We start from the raw sequence: 20901 nt of genomic DNA on the forward strand, positions 1-20901 counted from the left end.
TATAGCTTTTAAAATTTGTCTATTTATTTCCCGAGAGTTCAAATATTTTGGAAAAAATGTTTTATTCCTTCAACTGTGTGCAGCCAATTGATGTCGAGTTAAATGAGTTGTAAGTGATTTAAAGTAGTTAATAGAGGAATTAAAATGACTCTCACATGCTTTTTTTAGACAAATAAAATAACCAGCAAGAAATTATAAATATGCTCAAGGGGTGTGAATTGTTTGATCATTGAAAGTTTTGTTTTAATTTGTCTTAACACATAATTAAATAATGAAAAATGTGTAGTCATGTTTTCTGGAATCCGAAGAAAGAAAGGTGTACGTTGCTGGAGATTTTGGTATTTAAAAATTGGTGAATTTGCATAACTGCAATGCGCTATACTGTCACTAATTGAATATATAAAGTAATAGGACTTAAATTTTTTAGTTTTACCTAAGTGTAATGATGCTTTAGTTTTTTTTACTTAAAAATTTCTTTCTTTCATGTCAATAGTTAATTCTCAAATAAAACAAAAATAATTAAGCAAATGACTGCTACAGCTTACACCTAGGCTCTTGCATTGACAACTGTTTCACCTCACCAAATACATATCTTGATCATGGAATTTATATGTGCACTTGTATTTTCATGTTTGCAATAGGCGACTTTGTGCTGTCTTTTCATGCTGCAATAGAAAACTTTATTCCTATTGTATATTTGTATTATATGTCTTATAAATTTTTAGCATTTGTATTATATATCTTAAACATTTTCAGCAGCATGGCTGATGTTATGAGCCATGGAGGAGATGGTGCGGGCCATGATCCACCATCACCCGGCGGCGGCATAGGCGATGGGCACGGTCATTATACAGAGGATAGTAAGTCTTATTATTAATTTATTTATTTACTTAATTTATTGTAAGTATTCATGACTGATAACTTTTTAACTATGACTGCAGCGGCCCCTCGTAGGAGAGGTATCACAAAAAACCTTCGCCTCAGAGCTGAGGTGAAAAAGCAAGGAGGGCCTTTAAGTTTAGACTTCGATCGGCAAGCAACGTTTACCCCAGTTGGAAAAAGGAATGATTCGTTCACTAGAGAAGTGTCGTCATACATGTGGCGTAACATTGCATTCGATAAAGATTGTTGTGATGATGTTTCAGAAGCCAAGAAGAATGTGATGTACCATCATCTTGGGGTGAATGATTTATTTAAGTTTATTTTATATGTTTTATGTTCAATTGTCTTTATTGATTTCTTTTTTTTTGTTCTAGGCTTCATTCAATTTGAACAAGATTGACGAGGATGCCGATCGTACAAAGATAGAGAAGGGCATTTTATCAATATATCGAAAGCGATACAGAGATCGCAAATCCCGGGCATATAACCTATTTAAGGAAGCCGGGGTGAGCAAGATCTCGAGAGAGCATTAGCGGAGGTCCCCAAATCCATGCCTGCTGAAAATTGGCGGAGGTCAATTGAACTTTTTAAAACACCAAAGCACAAAGTCAGAAAAGAATAAAGCAAACCGTCAGAAACAAAAACTCGTTAATCGGGGAGGAACATCGACATATAGCAGGGCTTGCTATAAGAATGTATATATATATACTATATGTATGTATTGCATATAGTACTTGTGTTAATTTTTTTTTTAAATCTTAAACAGGCCCAGAGTCGTTTCGAAACCTATCGTGCCGCACATAGACGCAAAGATGGGACAATTGACCCCGAAGCTGCAGAACATATTGTAAGCATTTATTAAACATTATATATATATATATATATATATATAGGACATATTTATTAAATCATCTTTGTAAAATTAAATCTATGTAGCATCGATTAGAGGAGGCATTAGAGGCCCAAACTCAAACCGAACAAGAAACTTCATCTCTCGTTGGAGAAGTTGGAGTACCCGTTGGAGAAGTTGAAGTATTTGAAGAAGTCATGGGTCGTCGACGTGGTTGGATGAAAGGGATCGGGTACAAACCCTCTTCATCTAAAGCGTCGGTTTCTTCGGAGCAGCCGCAATTAACACCCTCGTTCACACAGGTATGTAGATTGATATATGTATGTAAAGTATATGTATTGCTCGTTTGGCCCGAAACTTGTATATATGTAGATCAATATGTATGTAAAATGCCTGTTGTGGCCCGAAACTTGCATGTAGATCAATATATTTGTGTAAAATGAACTTGTATATATGTAGATTGATATATGTATGTAAAATATATGTATTGCTTGTTTGGCCCGAAACTTATAGTTTTACCTGAAACTTGTATATATGTAGATCAATATGTATGTAAAATGCCCGTTTTGGCCTGAAACTTGCATGTAGATAAATATATTTGTGTAAAATGAACTTGTATATATGTAGATTGATATATGTATGTAAAATGCCCGTTTTGTCTCGAAACTTGCATGTAGATCAATATGTATGCATCTTTTAACTTATAATTGTACTTTATTAAATTGTAGGAACAAATTAAGGCGTTGTTTGAAGACCCCAATTTCATCAATCAACCCATCTTGTTCAATAATTCGCAAAAGGGGAAAAGTAATAGGGATGATGAGCATGAAGACGATGCCGGCGAGGACGAGAAAGAATAGTAATTTAGTGTTTATGATGAACAATACTTGTTTATGTTTAGGATGTTCTAACTAACACATTATGTTCTACTTCTACGTTAATATTTATGTAATTTTCTGACTAACATTTGGATTATCCAGGTATTGATAAAGCAACCTAATAAAAAACGAGAACTGCAAAAACTGCAGTTCAACATCTGCACATTTTAGCGGCGACAAGAGTCGTCGCAAATTTTCAATTTTTAGCGGCAGCAATTAGTATAGTGGCGACTATGGTCGTCGCTAAAGTGCCAACAATTAGTGGCGACAGGTAGTATTAGCGGCGACAACGGTCGTCAAAAAGTGGTAGTGGCGACCAGGTAAGAATTAGCGGCGACAAAAAGTGGCATCAGCGGCAAGGTATTAGTGGTGACCAATTAGCGGCGACATGTCACCGTCAAAACCTTTAGCGGCGACATTTTGAGTTTTAGCGGCAACTTTTTGTCTCCGCTAAAAGTCAAATTTCTTGTAGTGTATTGATTTCTAAGAGGGTTATATTGATGAATCTGAATAAGATTGGTTTATTTGTTCGCACGTGTCAAAGAACCTTTTTTGTATGCAAGTCTTTTTAGTTGTTTTTCTTTCTTATCTTCATTCACAAAATTAATTTCACTCCATGCTTTTTATTTTATTTTATATAGTATATATTTTGCTATTGGTGGGATATACTGAGTACGATGATGATGATGATGATATTTTGGTAAACTTGCAGATGAATCACACTCAAATAGTTTTTTGGAGGAATATAACCACAAATGAAAATACTTAAGGGTAACAAGCTCATAATTCATATTCGTCACTTATCTCGCTTTTATCTAATGCAAACTACAAAAATATTGCAGGTATGCTAATACGAAGCAATGAAATGCTTATAGTAGAGTATGCAAAAGAATCCTGAAGACGATCTATAATTGGGTCAACTACGTGGATAGAGAGATGCAAAGTGTTAATTCATAGAAGGGTGGAATCGTAGAGAGACATCCGAGATGAAAAGTCAGATTGAAGCAATGGCGAGCACGCTAAGCTAAGATAAGCAAGATCTCTATAACTGTTTCAGATTTGGATATAACTGTTTCAAATCCGGATTTTTTGAGTGATAATCAGAGTACAATAATTTAGGCTCATAAATTTTGAGTTAAATAGCTTTTATTCTTTGTGAATGTCAAAAATTTGCTTTTGTTTGAGCAGTCTCAAATAGATGGTTAGTGGTTTGATTTTAAAACTTCTATACGTGTTGCACTACAACCATGTATAAGCGTGTTGATGCACCTCAACACTACAAACACGTATAAGCATCTTGATGCGCTGCAACGCACGCGGGTCGAGTTACTAGTTTAAATTAAAGCCCAAATTCTAGGTATATATGAATGATAAGTTTTGTATATTAAAGATATAAAAGCGTAAACTATAAAGTTTCTAGTATCGTATTTCCTTCCAACCTTTTTGATATTTCTCACAGAACATATAAAGAAACTACAAGCATAAATAACATCAAAATGTGCTACCAATACAATCAACATGGAATATGAGGAAAAAAAAATAACGTATGTTAAAAATATTAACTTTCTGTTTCTATATATCATATGTAAAAGATATATATCTATACCATATATAATATACAAGTGAAGGGCAAATAAGACGATAGATTTTATGTACTTTACAATTGTTAAGACACATGGTACAAGAGTAAGGAGGGACAAAGTGGTCATTTGTAACACAAATATTACGTGTCTTTCATATTTTACTAATATACTTACAATTTTGGTCCCTCTACTTTAATCAACTTTATGTAAATTTAAAGAATAGTTACAAATTCAACCTCTGTCTTTTATCTATCTACTCTTTTTAGTTTTAATTTTAACTCAACTTCCCCCACGATTTTTAAACGGTCATATTTTTTTCGTACGTTAATATTTTTTTTAAAAAAATTTACACCATAAAAACGAGCATTTTATTCTTTTTAATTTGAGTATGGTATTGCCATAGTTTGTTTAAGCTATAAAAATAACTTTTTATGTATAGGCGTTTGTGGTCCGTTTTGATGGGTTTGGATTAAACTGTGAGCTAAATCATTAGTAATGGTATGTTGTCGTTGGAAACTGAAACTGGACCGTTGAGAATTTAAACCAACCAAACTAAATCATTAGCAACGATTTGGTTTGTACTTCTATAATAAATTGAGTTTAAAATATGACAAACGATTTCACGATTTCAAATAGAATAATAAACGCCCATAAATCTATACGTGATTACCAAATTATGTATTTCCCGCTGCATCGCGCGGGCACTCGCCTAGTATATGTATATATATATATGTATATATATATATATATATATATATATATATAGGATTAGTATCATTTGAGAACTCTTAAATTATTTAAGAACTTGAATGAATTCTTAATAACTAACTTTTTTTATAAAAATTTTTGTATGTTAATGTTATTTAAGTATAGTTTTATCACTTTTGACATATATATTTACGATTACAATTATGAAAATTAGTTTTTTTACGCATATCTATGTTTTTTACACATATGTAAATTTTTATCATATAAATTTTACACATATGTAACTTGTGATTTATATATGTAATCAATTTTTTTTAAATATGATAAAACAAGTCTCAAATAATGTTAATATATAAAAAAAGTTAAAAATATATTTGGTTTTTAAGAGTTCCTAAAAGTTCTTAATTTTTATGAGTTCTCAACTGAAACTAATCCTATATATATATAGGAGAAGGATCATGCGAGAAGTGATATTATAGCGAGAAGTGCGAGAAATAAATCTGAACAATTTATTATGTTTAATCAGTGGTTCATATTATAAATGACATATTCGTAATTAAAAACACATATTTATGACATATAATTAATAAAAAGATTAAATATGTCTTTTGTGATGTATGTCTCATTAAACAATATTTTAATGCTTTAAGTGGTTGCTTTTTTGTGCACATTTAATGCTAATTTGAAAATTAATACTATTTTATTTTTTTCATTAAAATTATAGTCTTTTTTTTATGGTTGTGTAAGTTGTTTATTTGTTTTTAGAAAGTGTTCATAAAACACATAAATTTTGCAACATTACATTGTATATTACGGATTTGTTTATATAGTACATACAATGTATTGAATTAAGCCTATTTTTATCTGTTTTGCCAACACTTTATTATATAAACAAACTAATTCCTACACAACATTAGTTTGCCCACACTATATTAAATACTACATTAGTTATAACTACACAACATTCAAAAGTGTTCATACTACATTTTTTGTACCTACGCTACATTAGATATGTCTATACTACGCTAGTTATGACTACACAACAATTTGAAAGTGTATTTACACAACATTAGTTTTGTCTACACTAAATTAGATGTCTACCAAATAATAGCTTTGCCAACACTATGTTAGTTTACCTACACAAAATTAGTTTTGTCTACAATATATTAGATATGCTACACTACATTAATTATGATTACTAAACATTAAAAGTGTGCCTCCACTACGTTAGATATGTCTGCAATACGCTAATTGTAACTACACAACATTTTAAAGTGTGCTAATTACACCACATTACGTAGCTACATCTACATTGCATTAGATAATAATAATAATTAGCCATTTTTAAAATAAAATGATTTTAGATAAAATAGATTCCAATGGTTCAAATTTTATATGAAATAAAAAATAATAATAATTGTTTGTAAGTTATCATTTGCTAGTAACTTATAATTAATTATTAAACCATTAATGAGCATGAGTTACAAAATAAAATACTTTATATTTCACTAATAAACCCTTGCATATAAATAATCAAAAAAGAAAAAAAAATTATGTGATTGGTTAGAATCTCTTCTCGTATTTCTCGCAATAATAAACACTTCTGAAATAAACTTAATCATATATATATATATATATATATCATGTGGAAAAGATACAAAATTATAATATTATTATTAAAATAAATGATATAACTTGGCAAGCCATTAGCTAGCTTGAGCATTTGATGAGGCGGTTCATCTTAGCTCAATATGTAAACAAGCCAAACTCAAACTCGCCCTTCATTACCATATTATATCCGGTTATCCATCATCATCTTCACATTACCCTTGACTTCCATGTCAATCCGACACTAGACTAGTAAAAAATACTAAACACAAAACCAAGAAAAATAAACCCAATACCATCAACTTTTCCATGTTTGTTTGCCACATTCGGTGCACAAGATTTAATGTCCTTCAATTGACATAAAAGTTTGGAGGTCAAGCACTAATTCAAAAACAAGTACAACTCTTTAAGACACTCGTCAAGTTTATATTGATTAAAATTATTTAAAAAAAAATAAAATTAAAGGCTATTTTCCTACTTTTTTTTGTATTATTCCCCCCTAAAAATCCTACTACATCCACCAAAATTGACGTTATTATTATTCCATATTGAACAATTGAAATAAAATAAAGAGACTAGCTGTTCCATCATTTTCCCACCAAACAATAACATTTTGTAATTTTGTTAAAAAGTATAGTCTTTTTATTTCATAGGTTTATCTAAATTTTGGACGAATTCAATAATTATATCTTTCATAATGATAAAGATATCAAACGTCAAAAACACTTATTTTCTCATTAATGTTGTAACCGTAATGTAAATCTCGGGCCCACCTCCATTTGTGCGCATCTACCTGGAAATCAAGATATGCTATCCGCCGTACACGTTGCATTGGAGATGCTCTAAGATGAGAGTCGATTAAAACAGTATAATCTTTTTAGTATTATTTAAGTATAAGTTTTTTAGTATTATTTTTTGTTTAATCTTTCATCTCTATAATCTATGCAGTAGGCCATCTTTCACCATTATCTTCCATCTGGATGATGTCTGCAACAACTTGGGTCCAAATTATAATGCTTTTTCTGTTTGTCTGATGGCTGCTGTGGGCCTCAACACCAATCAATCATATGCAAAGTGGGTCCCACCTTCAGATTCCATCATTCTTTTCCGTCCATTCTTGGCTGTTACATCTACTGGCGGCTGTATTTCATCTGCCTAACTCTTAAAGAAGCTTCTTTAGATTCAGGTGCTCAAATTAGATATTAATTATTATTATTGTCATTCATCAAAGTTTATCCCTTTTTTAGTTGCAGCCCTCTTAACTCCTTTTCACTTTTCATAAGAATCTAGGGGTTTCTGCATATTGGGACATGGGAATTTGCTGTTTTGAGGTATGTTGATTCCTCATTTGTCAATAGTTTTGATGTTTGGATCATGGGTCTTTATTGATTTGCAGTTAAAAAAAAAATTGACCCCCCTTTTAAACTTTTCATCAAGAATTTAGGGCTTCCTGCACATTGGAAAATCAAAATCTGATGTTTTTCAGGGTTCTTACTCACTAGTTCATCATAAAGATTCTATCTTTAATTGTGAGGGGTAACTAAATTGCTGTCTTTTTTACTGTCTATAAAGACTCTATGAGTTTCTGCACATTGGAACATTGAAATATATTGTTTTCAGGGTTCTTGCTCACTAATGCATCAAAAGATTATATCTTTGATTGTTAGAGGTGACTAAATGGCTGTCTTTTTTATTGTCTATAAAAGATTCTAGGAGTTTCTGCACCTTGGAACATTGAAATACTTGTTTTTCAGGGTTCTTGCTCACTAATTCATCAAAAAGATTTTATCTTTAGTCGTGGGGGTAAATAAATTGCTGTCTTTTTTACTGTCTATAAAGATGTAACATCCCGAAATATTTATTATATTAATATTTATTACAAACGACAAATGCAAAGTACTACAACACGCGGGTAAAACTCTGCAACTTCAAGGAAGGAGACTACATACTGCGTAACAACGAGGCTTCGAACCAAGAACGCCCAGGAAAGTTGGCCCCAGTCTGGGAAGGGCCATACGTTATCAAACAAGTTCTGGGAAAGGGCGCATACCGGCTCGAAAGGCTCGATGGCACTCCCATCCCAAGAACATGGAATGGAGCTCAATTACGCAAATGTTATATGTAGATCAATTCCAAAACTTGTAAAGAAAAGGCCAAGAGCCACTTCTAATGGAAATGATTCTCCTTTCATAATGTGTTTACCTTTATCCTTATGAACTCCCCACTGGTGCCGGTGTTTACCGCATAAACAGGGAGAAGTAAGTCGTTACGTGTGGAAGGCGGCAAAGCCCGCATAAACACAACGTTAAAAATAAGGGAAACCTACACGCAGGTATGATGTAAGTAAAGTTTAGCCATCCTTGTAAGTGCAAGTGACGGTCTTATCCGCACAATCACGAATAAGGAAGCAAAACTTCAAACTATCATCTACCACGTTCAAAGGTTATCCTAAAAAAAAAAAAAAAAATGAGGAAAACCTACACGCAGGTCAGATATGGGTAAAGTTTAGCCATCCTACCAAGTGCAAGTGACGGTTCTATCCGCACAATCACGAAGGAGGAAGCGAAACTTTAACCCACTATCAACCACGTTCAAAGGTTAACTTATCCTAAGTACTTAGAAAATTCGAGGAAAAATGAGGAAAACCTACACGCAGGTCAGATGAAGGTTAAAGTTTAGCCATCCTACCAAGTGCAAGTGACGGTTCTACCCGCACAATCACGAAAGAGGAAGCGAAACTTTAACCCATCAACCACGTTCAACAGGTTAACTTATTCTAAAACACTTGGAAAATTGCTAACTTAAACTAAGTATGCAAGTCATGAGTTTATAAAGCAAGGAATCCAAAGAAGGAAATAACAATCTTATACGCAAAAAGATTTATATTTCAATATATTACAAGAATGGCCGGGTTACTACCCGCCTAAAAGAGAATCTATACAAGTCTATCTTAGCAATGGAAAGGGATCTTCGGGGTCAAGCTTCAGGGCCGCTTCCACTTGGACCCGCTCCGTCAGAAGAACGGGGTGGTTCGAGGAAAGATTTGAGGACAGCTAACCCATCATCAGCAACAGCTACTTCATCCACCTTTTCCACCACTGGATGCGGGAAGGCGGCGTATTGGTTCAATGCTTGGTCATAAATGGCTTCGGTATCCACATCGAACAAAGGGAAGTTGGAAGGCGGGACGCCTTTCTCAACAAACCCTAGACCAAGCAAGAAGCCGGCCTTTTCCCCATCCTCATGAGAAGCGTTGAGGGCTGCGCTCATAGCATCATCGTACGAGGTCTCTGAAAAGACCCGACGCACAACCTACAAAGAAAAAAATACAAGTGTTAGAACTTTTTCTTACAAAAGAAAAGCGTGAAGACAAAGCTAAACATACCTGAGGCAACGCTTCTCGAAGAAGCCATTGGAGGGCAGCTTGAGCTTCGTTATGGGCGCGTTCGGCTTCGCTCTTGTTAAGGTTGGCAAGTAAAACTTCCTTTGCGGCAGCCTCTTCGACGCCCTTAAGCTTCCGCTGGGTTTGGTCAAGCACCCCCCTCTGGTCCAGGATTTCCTGGAGTTTCTTGGCATCTTCCATTGCCAAGGCATCATGAGCGCGTTGGAGAGCCTCTAATTTGCCTTTCAGCTCATCATTCTCCACACGCAGAGGCTCAGCAACGGCTTCAGCCTGGGCAGCCCTCTCGGTTGCATTTCGCGCTGTCTCCTTGGCCAGCCGAAGCTGTTCATTCACAGCTTGGGCAGCCTTGGAGCGGGCTTCGAGTCGCGCCTGAACTTCAACCTCGAGGGCCTTGAAGGCCTTCTCCTTGGCGGCGGCAGCTGCCGCCAGCTGTTGGTTCTCCTCCCGAAGAGCCCGCGTTTCAGATACTTCCTTTGCGCGAGCTGCTTTTAACTTGTCGTTTTCACGACAAAGCAGCTCGACGCGCGGCTGCATCCGGGCCTGGAGAACCCGAAGCTCATTGGTTAGCCTACCCTCCTGGTAGCTAACCATGGCTTCCCCCAACGCACCCGGGGGAGCAGCGTGGCGAACCCAGTCCACGCACTCCACAGGTGTGCGAAGGGTTGTTCCTCGGCGTATGTTCCATCGCGGAACATACACTTCATTGGAATCCGTCACTGCAAAAGAAACAAAGGCAGTAAGGAAAAGATGATAAAAAACATAAGGGAAAAAAGAAAGGAACCCTACGCACCTGTAGGGTCAATGACAGGCCGATAGCCGCCAAACCCATCACCCGAACCTAAAGGAAATCCATCCAACAGGTCAGGCAGACGGGAATGTGGCAAAGATCGGCGGGAAGCCCTGCGCGTACCTGATGGTCCGGCCATTGGTGCCGGTGGCGCGGGCATGGTGGCAGCCGCCGTGGTCGCCGCCGCGGTCGCCGCCTCATGAGCAGCAGCAGTAACCGCCGGCTCCGTGAAGGATGCTGTAAAAATCGCACTCACGGCCGGCGGTGACGTCATCTCGACCGGAACAGTTGGCTCAAATGAATGAGCAACTGGACCAGTGGATGCAGGCGCAGGCGCCTGGGTCGACGCCTCAGGAAGGCTAACCGAGCCTACCGTCATTGGCGGGAAGGTACTCCCCTGCGTTTTACCCCGGAATGCGTCAACATCCACGCCTGCACAAAGAAGAAAGTGTTAGATAAATTTATAAAGTAACAAATCTACAAAGACAACTATGATTGTACTTACGGGTTTTCTTGACCTTGAACGTACGGATGGGCGGGGAGGAACCCGATGGAGCCGCCCTCTTGGTACCGGTCACCGTCGTCTTCGTTGGTTCTCCGGAAGTAACGGTCGTAGCCTCCGGAGCAGTGGAGGCCTTCTCTTTCCCTTTCCCGGGCTTCCCCGGACCGGCTGTGGAGGCCTTCCCCGCCACATTTTTTATCACCACCGGGCTTCCCCGCCACCTCTTCACTATCTGACTCCGAGTCAGATAGAACCACCGGACCGGCTGTGGAGGCCTTCTCTTTCCCTTTCCCGCCGGCGGCAGCTTTCTTCTTCCGCACCAATGGAGGAGCATCTGAGGATTCCTCAGAAGAAGACAGGTCAAGAATTCCAGCAGCGGGTACAGCATTGAGGGATTGAGGAAAGAATATCGCCTTACCTGGCCGCCGGTGGCTCAGGATCTCGTGGCCCAGCGGATAGACCTCCACAAACCGATCCGCTGTTTGCTCCAGGATGGGCAACTCGCCCTCATCCAGAGCACGAGTACCCATCCGCGCAGGACCGTCAGCTTCCCGCGGGTACAGGAGCGACTCCAAATCATTTCCCTCTGAAAGAAAAGAAACAGTTAGAAGAAAAACTCGCATCAAAAAGAAAGACAAGACATACCATAGGGAATAGAGTTCAAACCGTATTCGAGAAGGATGGGAACCTGAGACGCATCCTTCCACACCCGGCTCATCCCTAACATGACCATCCCGGATTCCGCAAACCGGTAAACCGGAGATTGGATTCGAGATATCTTCGAAAACCATTCCGCCTCCTGGTAGTTGGGGGCGTGAAGGCTCGGTATCGCTTGGCCATTTTTAAACTTCATGGCAAGAGGGATGGCACGGGCAGAAATGTAGAAGAATTCCTGCTTCCACGCGCGAAGACTGCGCTCGGTATCGCAAATCTTCAGACCCTTAATACGGGTCGTTAGGGTGTACCACCCCTGGATGCACCTCCAGGTATAGAAGGTCATCAGGCGGTCCACATGGGGCTCGATGCCCAAAATCCGGCACACCCACTCAAAATGGCGAATCTTAGCGATCGCCATGGGGTGCAGCTCGGTTAAATGAACACCGTGCCTCTCAAGGACACGGTAAACAAATTTTGTCAATGGGAATCTAAGATTCCCATAGACAAAAAATGCAGCATAAACCCCGATCTTGCCACTGGGGGCATCGTACACGGTCTGGTGGGATTCAGGAAACTCAGGCTCGAGATGATCGAGCATGAACTTCCTGACAACATACCGGTACTGATCGCCGGGCAGAGCACACTGGCACTCACCAGCAGTACCCCTGTCGTCAGCTATAGCTTCAGCATCACGAGAGGACATTTTTGCAGAAAGAAGAGTGATTTCGGGAAAATGCTTGCCTGAAAAAGGGGAGTATTTGCCGGAAATCACTAAGAAGAAGATGAAGAGAAGAGTGAAAAGTGTGAATTGCAAATAACCCTCTCCCCCTTTATATAGTAATCGCAATTAATGCGGTGAATTTAATGCGGAGGAGAGAGAAATCGAAGGTGCAATGAAACTATGACACGTGGCAAAAAGCAAGCTGGCAACAGCTGTTGAAAGGACGTATGCCAGTAATTTCGCGGCCACGCGCACGAAAAATCACGCCCACGCGCCTGAAAAAGCGACTGGAATGACCATGTTCTGTCACGTCACCATAACTTCCTGCACGTCCTGACACAGTCAGAAGAAACCGTCGCACGACGTTTCAGATGTTTGGATTGTTCTTATCCTTACCAACATTTCGAATTTCAAAATTCAAAATTCAAAAAGATTCAAAAGTAGGCGGGAAAATACCCCTTACCTTGGCAACCAAGTAACCATAAGACGGATGCGGGTACAGTGTTAAGGCAAAATCCTTCACATACCGAGCACCCGCAGGGAATTGAAGCCAAGAATACCCCGGCAACAAAGTAACTATAAGACGGGTGCGGGTACAGTGCTAAGGCAAAGCCCTTCACATACCTAGCACCCGCAGGGAATTAACGCGAGGGGACCTTGAAAGTAAAGTAACCATAAGACGAGCGCGGGTACAGTGTTAAGGCAAAACCCTTCACATACCTAGCGCTCCGCAGGGAATTGAAACCAAGAAGGATCTTCTGGGCAATGCTTGCGGAAACGGAAATAACATCCCCGCATAGCAGGAACGTAGAGAACTACATTGTTTGAGGCTCCAGGATGGAATTGGTGGTTTAAACATAATTGATCACTATGTTCAAAGCCACTAAAACCTCAAGGAGAATCCACACAAGTGAGACTCAACGCTCCTGACTTGCGAGAAGGTTACATGCCTACCCGCATCATACCCAAAGATCAAGCAAAAAAATCGGGAATTTTTGCAAGTGACATTAGGAAACCCGCGGGAAGAATCCCCACGGAGAACCTTTAAAACTAAAAAACCCTTTTCAAAACCCCTTGCTTAAAGTCCAAAAGTTCACCTCACTTTATTAAACATTCATGAGAAGAACATTGGACTGGGGGGACTTGAAGAGGTAGGTCCCAGCAGAGACCAGTTGGTCCCGCAAGACTCACCTTGAACAGGGACGTCGGCGCAAAGGCCATCTACTCCCGCAGGACCCACCATGCTCATAGAATCTTACGCGCAGTACGCAAGCTATACACGCAGGGAAAGCCTCCCAATGGTGAAGTACCCCGCCTGTTCCCGCAGTTGCGGATACAAGCCATCAGGGAAGGCTACCCGCAGACAGCAGGGCTACACGCACAAGACACTAGCTACTTCAGTAGTCACATGAAGGAATGAGCAAGGCGGGAACAATCCCGCCTAAATGAGCCAGTCTGATTCTGAAAGATCTTTTGTACTATACTTACCAAGGTATGGATAGGACAGACGATCTGACCAGAACAGCCCATGAGCCAATCACAGGGTGACAGCTCACCGACAACAGTGCGAGGAGGAGCACCCTCTAGTACTGTTTGTCACTATTAGCCGCTGCCTACTCACCAACCCTGACTGTGGGGCATGCGCAGCCTACAATTGGTGGAATAGTGTTACTGTTGGCCGTAACCTATTCACCAACCAGCATAGCCTGCGTACAATCCACAGTAGGTGGGACGTGCATAATCTACAGTTGGTGGAATAGTGCAGCCGACTTTGTTACTGTTGGCCGTAACCTACCCACCAACCAGTATGGCCTGTGCATAGTCCACTGTTGGTTGAACAGGAATACTATTCAGCCGGCTGTACCTTCTGGGAAACCTACCTTCGGCTATAAATACTCCAACATCTTGGAATGGTAAGATCATCTGCTATCCAGTTTTCTAGCAATCTCTTAATATACACTTATATTCAGAGCAACCTAGTCTGATTCTCACGCCGGAGGGTGGTCACAAGGAGGAACCCCCCCCTTCTCAGTGACGAGCTTACGGTGTTTGTTTTGCAGGTCTCCTGAAGAACAGCCTTCTCAGCTAGATCTCATTCGTGGGAAACATTACTTAACCCCCAGATTATCTATAATCTGTACCGGGTCACTTAGTGTTTCTTCAGGGTGAAATAAACGAGTTAGTGGAACGATAATAATAATGGCAAAATATGAAGACTTAGTAGGATAATTAGATGGGATTAGATATGGGCCAAAAGGAAATATGGGCCTTCGGTCCATGGGCTTAAGGGAGTATAAATACCCCCTTAAACCCCAATCATTTCCATTCCGTCCATTTATCCATCCTAATCTCTACACACTTCAAAACACACAACACGAACCAAGATCCAAAGGCGAGGACCCGAGCTCGTTGGTGCTAGATCGTCGTGACGAACCAAAGCAACAAAACCAGCTCGTGTTCGTAGTTCGACTCATTTACGGTACGTTTATATCCAGAACTTGTTCGTTTAGGTTTGGATTAGTATAGAAATGATAGATCTGTGTTTGTATGGTAAAAACGAATCCAACAAAGCTAAACTTACTGAAAATGGTTACGATTTGATGGGTTAATCGATTGATAAAATAACTCGTAACCTATATGCCTAAATCGCACCCTTTAAACATCGATGTTAGGTCGATTTGATGGTTGGGGTTTGTAGGCGCTGGTCAGACGATTCCGTGGATACCTAAATCGAGTTATTTGGTTAAGAAACGAAGATGATTAAGGACGAACAGTAGCTGCAGCCGACAACTTCGCCTGCAAGCTAAGTTCGCCTGATGAACTTCGCCTGCAAAGCTAAGTTCGCCTGATGACAACTTCGCCTAAAGCTAAGTTCGCCTAAGGTTTAACTTCGCCTAAAGCTAAGTTCGCCTAAGGTTTAACTTCGCCTAAAGTCAAGTTTGATTAGAAAATAAATTAAAAACGATAAGTAAAAGTAAGCTAATACCAGGCCACCAGATTAAATCAGGCGAGTATTGATACGTGTAACTTATACAGTCAGCCGAGCTCAGTTAAAGAAGGGATTTACAACTATCGGAGGAAGAAGCAGAGTTCAGGTGAGTTTCTAGCCCCATTCCTTGTTATGTTTTCGGGGCTGTGTGCATACTCGATGTGTTGTTAATACATTTATCCTAAGTGATAAGTGTATGCCATATGTGATATATGTGATGGATATGAATGATTGTTTGCCGGTACGCCAACGATCTTCGGATATTGCGCGTACTGTCAGGTTAAAAATAAAGGTACGAATATTATATATCGAAGATGTATGAACATTACAAATGAATACTTGTCGGGGCGTGAATGATCTTCGGATATTGCACGTATCGACAAGGGGTATGGTTGTTAAATGAATGATGTAAAGAACGCCTAGAGTGTTCTTATGCTATAATGTAATTATTGTATATGTGAAGTATGTGTATACAGGTACACGAATGGTATGTGAGTTCTACGTTCGACATAGTAAGTTAGGATGACAAATCCCTCTAGCTTTTGTCGGACATAGACTCGGCTGGTGATGGCGTAGTTAAGGACTGCGGGCCTTATACGTAATGTAGATGATAGATGTAAACGTAGATAGGGACAGTGGGCCTTATACGTGTTGCAGATAATAGAAGACAACGTAGTTAAGGACTGCGGGCCTTATACGTAAAGTAGATGATAGATGTAAACGTAGATTGGGACGGTGGGCCTTATACGTGTTACAGATAATAGACGACAACGTAGTTAAGGACTGCGGACCTTATACGTATTATAGGTAGGCATCAGCATAGGAAAGGACTGTGGACTTTATACGTGCTGTATTTGTATTGTGGTAGCATAGGGGAGGACTGCGAACCTCGTACGTGCTATGGTTTAGGTTGCAACATAGGGAAGGACTGTGGACCTTGTACGTGTTGTGGATGTAGGATGACATAGGAAAGGACTGTGGACCTTATACGTGCTGTATTTGTATTGTGGTAGCATAGGGGAGGACTGCGGACCTCGTATGTGCTATGGTTTAGGTTGCAACATAGGGAAGGACTGTGGACCTTGTACGTGTTGTGGATGTAGGATGGTATAGGGAAGGACTGCGGACCTTGCACGTACCATAAATGGTGAACATAGGTAAGGACTGCGGACCTTTTACGTGTTCACGACCTTGAGTACAGGTATAGACGGCGGACTATGAACGTACTCTCGGTAGACTGAGGTTAGTGATTGTAGATATGTATGTATGTATGGTAGTAAGTATGTATGTAGAACAGAAGGGTAACTAGTTAGGTATGGATATGTATCTTCGGATATGTATGTATGTGTATGTATTGTATGGCGTCCGATTAACTAGAACTCACTCAGCGTAGCTGACTTTTAGTATGCACGCAGGTGAGTAGAATGAGACAACTAGCTTGAGCGGGCACATGGTGGGCGAATAGGAGACTGGCATCTGAAGACTCAAGATGTTTTAATGTAATTGACGTTTATTTTGAAAGACAAGAATGTTTAATTAAGGCAAGTTTTGGATTGCTGTAACGTTTCATGAAAGTTTTTATATTCCGCGAAAGTTTTAATGAACTCTGATTTGTAAGAACTGTGTTTATGAACTCTGATTTTTTACTGTCTATAAAGATTCTAGGAGTTTCTGCACCTTGGAACATTGAAATATTTGTTTTTCAGGGTTCTTGCTCACTAATTCATCAAAAAGATTTTATCTTTAGTTGTGGGGGGTAAATAAATTGCTGTCTTTTTTACTGTCTATACAGATTCTAGGAGTTTCTGCACCTTGGAACATTGAAATATTTGTTTTTCAGGGTTCTTGCTCACTAATTCATCTAAAAGATTCTATCTTTAGTTGTGGCCTGTAGGGGGTACCTAAATTGCTGTCTTTTTTTACTGTTTATAAAGATGCTAGGAGTTCTGCACATTGGAATATTAAAGTCTTATGTTTTTCATGTGTGTTGGTGTCTAATTCTACAAAAAGATTCAAACTTTGATTCTAGGTGTTAATCCGTTTGCAGTTTCTTGATTTCTTGACCCCTTTTCACTGTCCATCAAGAATCTAGGGCTTTCTGCACACCGGCACATGGAAATTTGATGTTTTTCAAAGTATTATAAAGGTAATTCATCAAAAAGATTTGTTTTCGGTTCCGGGTATATTACCGATCATGGAAAAACAGATTAGTTTCCGGTTGGGAAAAATGGAAAAACAGCAAAGTTTTCGTGCTTCCGCCATGGAAAAACAAAAGAGTTTCAGACTAGCCATGGGTAGACAGATGAGTTTCAAAAAACCGAAAGTCACCCAGAAAACGAGGGGATTCGATGCTTCATTTGGCTTGTAGGGGAGGAAATCTGACAAAAGTTATAGAGATTCTTCAGAATCTTGGTCTTGATGCATTATCTAAACAGAATCAAGAAATGTGGCTGCAGAGAATGGACATTCTCATGTTGTAGCTCAGTTCTTGAAACATATTGATCTTCAAACCGCCTCCATTGCCGCCAATAACGGTTATGATCCATTTCATATTGCTGCCAAACAGGGACATATAGGTACGGTTACCCTTCTTTATGATTGAAAATTAGTTCTTAGTAGCATTTTGAAAATGAAGTTTGAAATTGATAATGTGATATGAATAATAAGGATACTTTGGGATATTGTAACAATCAAAAGTTGTTATACATGGGCTAGTATTTGACACATGTTGATTATTCAAGAAATTAACGATGAAATGATCAAAAGGGCATTTGCATAAATTTTGTATCATCATCTTCATTTTAACAAATCTTTACAATGTGTGTCTGCAATCTAGAACCAGAAAACTTGAGAGGCATAATAATGTTTTTTTGTACAAATTTTCAAATTTATTTACATCTTGCATTACTGCTTTTTAACTTATTCTGATTGTCAAATCTTGCAGAAGTTTTGAGGGAACTTCTGAACTCTTTCCCGAACCTTGTTATGACCACCGATTCTTCAAATTCAACCGCTTTACACACGGCAGCAGCACAAGGACACATTGATGTTGTTATGACCACCGATTCTTCAAATTCAACCGCTTTACACACGGCAGCAGCACAAGGACACATTGATGTTGTCAACTTGCTTCTTGATGCTGATTCAAATCTTGCCAAAATAGCCCGAAACAATGGTAAAACCTTGCTTCATACTGCAGCAAGAATGGGACATTTGGAAGTTGCAAAATCTATATTGAATAGGGACCCAAGTATTGGTTTCAGGATTGATAAAAAGGGTCAAACCGATCTGCATATGGCGGTTAAGGGCCATAATAGTGATATGGTGGTTGAGTTAATAAAACCCGATCCAGCTGTTTTGAGTTTGGAAGATAATAAGGGGAATACTGCTCTTCATATTGCAACGAAAAAGAGCCGAACTAAGGTTTTTCTTTCCCCCTTGCAGCTTTGATTATTCACTCATTGTGCGTAGAGGTGGCAAGATGGACGGGTCGGTTAAAGTTATTTTTAGTGGGTCGGATTGGACGGACCTGGTATTATTACAATGTAAACAAGCCAAGTCACACCCAAGATTGTCCAAGCTTGAGCTCGACTCCTTTACCTATGAGAGTTCGAGCTTGGCTCGTTTAACTTACGAGATCTCAAGCTTCGCTCGTTTCGAGTATAATTTTTAAAGCTCAGGCTTGCCTCGTTCATTATTTTTTATATTAATTTATAAACATTCATATTGTTTTTTATATGTATTTTATTTATAATTTGTTGTATGTAACATAAAATATATTATTTAGCTATTTTTATCATAAGTTTTGTATAACAATAACTTTTAGAAAAAATACATATTATTATATTAAGTAAAGTTATATATTTAATATGCTTGGTTACGATCGCGAGCCAACTCGGGCTCGGGCTTGTTTACTAAAAAAACTTATTTTAAGGCTTGAGCTTGTTAAGGCTTGGCTCGATTCGAGCTTTCAACGAGCCGACCTTGAGTAGCTCATGAGCAGCTTGGCCCGTTTACATGGCTTTTGGCATCTTTCAAACCATTACCATTTTAACTAAATTTTTTGATTTGACCCGTTTGAGATAAACACAGGTACACAACCCCAATTGATCATTCATATCTCAAGGGGTAGAAATTGACGCCTCTAACTGTCGGGGTTTATTTGCACATATACAAAGTTGTATTTTATTAATAACAATAAATAATAATAATATAAAAAATTGTTCTTGATTTGTTGTAACTGTCAGATTGTTAACTGCCTGCTATCATTTGAAGACATCAACATCAATGCAGTCAACAAAGCCGGAGAAACACCTCTTGACATTGCAGAAAACCTTAAAATAACAGAAATGGTTGATACTTTAAACAAGCAGGAGCTGCTCACTCCAAAGACTATGGAAAACCGCCAAGTGCTGCCAAGCAACTCAAACAAACCGTCAGTGACATTAAACATGATGTCGAGTCCCAAATCCGACAGACCCGTCAAACTGGGTTCAGGGTCCGCAAGATTGCAAAAAAAGTCAAAAAGCTCCATATTAACGGGCTCAACAACGCCATTAACTCAGCCACTGTTGTCGCGGTTCTTATCGCCACCGTGGCATTTGCAGCCATTTTCACGGTTCCAGGTCAATACGTTGAGGAGAAAAAAGATGGTTTTACACTCGGCGAAGCCAATATAGCCAACAATGCTGCGTTTATCTTGTTCTTTTTGTTTGACAGCTTAGCCCTTTTTGTCTCGTTTGTGATTCAGACATCTATTGTGGTGATTGAGGAGAAGGCTAAGAGACAGCTTATGTTTGTGATTAATAAGGTTATGTGGTTTGCGTGTCTTGCAATATCGGTTGCGTTTATTTCTCTGACTTATATTGTTATGGGGAGTCATGAGCAGTGGCTTGCTATTTATACTACTGTGATTGGTGCAACAATTATGTTGACTACTATCGGGTCAATGTGTTATTGTGTCATTAGGCATCGGTTGGAGGAGAATAAGATGAGGAATATAAGACGGGCCGAGACCCATTCACGGTCTTTTTCAATGTCAATGGGGGCATCTGATCCTAAGAGTTATAGTGAGAGGTATAAGAGAATGTATGCTGTCTGAAAGATAGTGGGTTGAGGGTATTTTTGGAATTTTGAGTTCAGTCGATAAGTTGATCGGATCAGATGAACACAGTTGCCCTTCCTGTGAGTTTATACAATATGTTTTGCATGTAATTAATAGAACAATTATATTGCAGGAAAAGCTGTGTTTTTTTGCATTTTCTTTTTAGTAAGTAGTGCATATGTCATGATTGGTTGGATGATGAACTTACAGGTGGGCAGGTGGCCAGGTA

At 39.0% G+C, this 20901-nt stretch overlaps 1 pseudogene across 1 annotated transcript; it reads left to right on the forward strand.

Moving 5' to 3' along the window:
- Positions 1-7520: 7520 nt before the first annotated feature.
- Positions 7521-20767, forward strand: LOC143625096 (ankyrin repeat-containing protein At5g02620-like; annotated as a pseudogene). The gene is made up of 5 exons (XR_013152214.1): positions 7521-7695; positions 17616-18144; positions 18513-18610; positions 18680-18991; positions 19816-20767. The product of XR_013152214.1 is annotated as an ankyrin repeat-containing protein At5g02620-like (transcript).
- Positions 20768-20901: the final 134 nt, after the last annotated feature.

The sequence above is a fragment of the Bidens hawaiensis genome, unplaced genomic scaffold, assembly GCF_021521415.1.
Source record: "Bidens hawaiensis isolate Kalapana, Puna unplaced genomic scaffold, B.hawaiensis_p1.1 tig00004020_1, whole genome shotgun sequence".
In the NCBI taxonomy this organism is placed as follows: Eukaryota; Viridiplantae; Streptophyta; class Magnoliopsida; order Asterales; family Asteraceae; genus Bidens; species Bidens hawaiensis.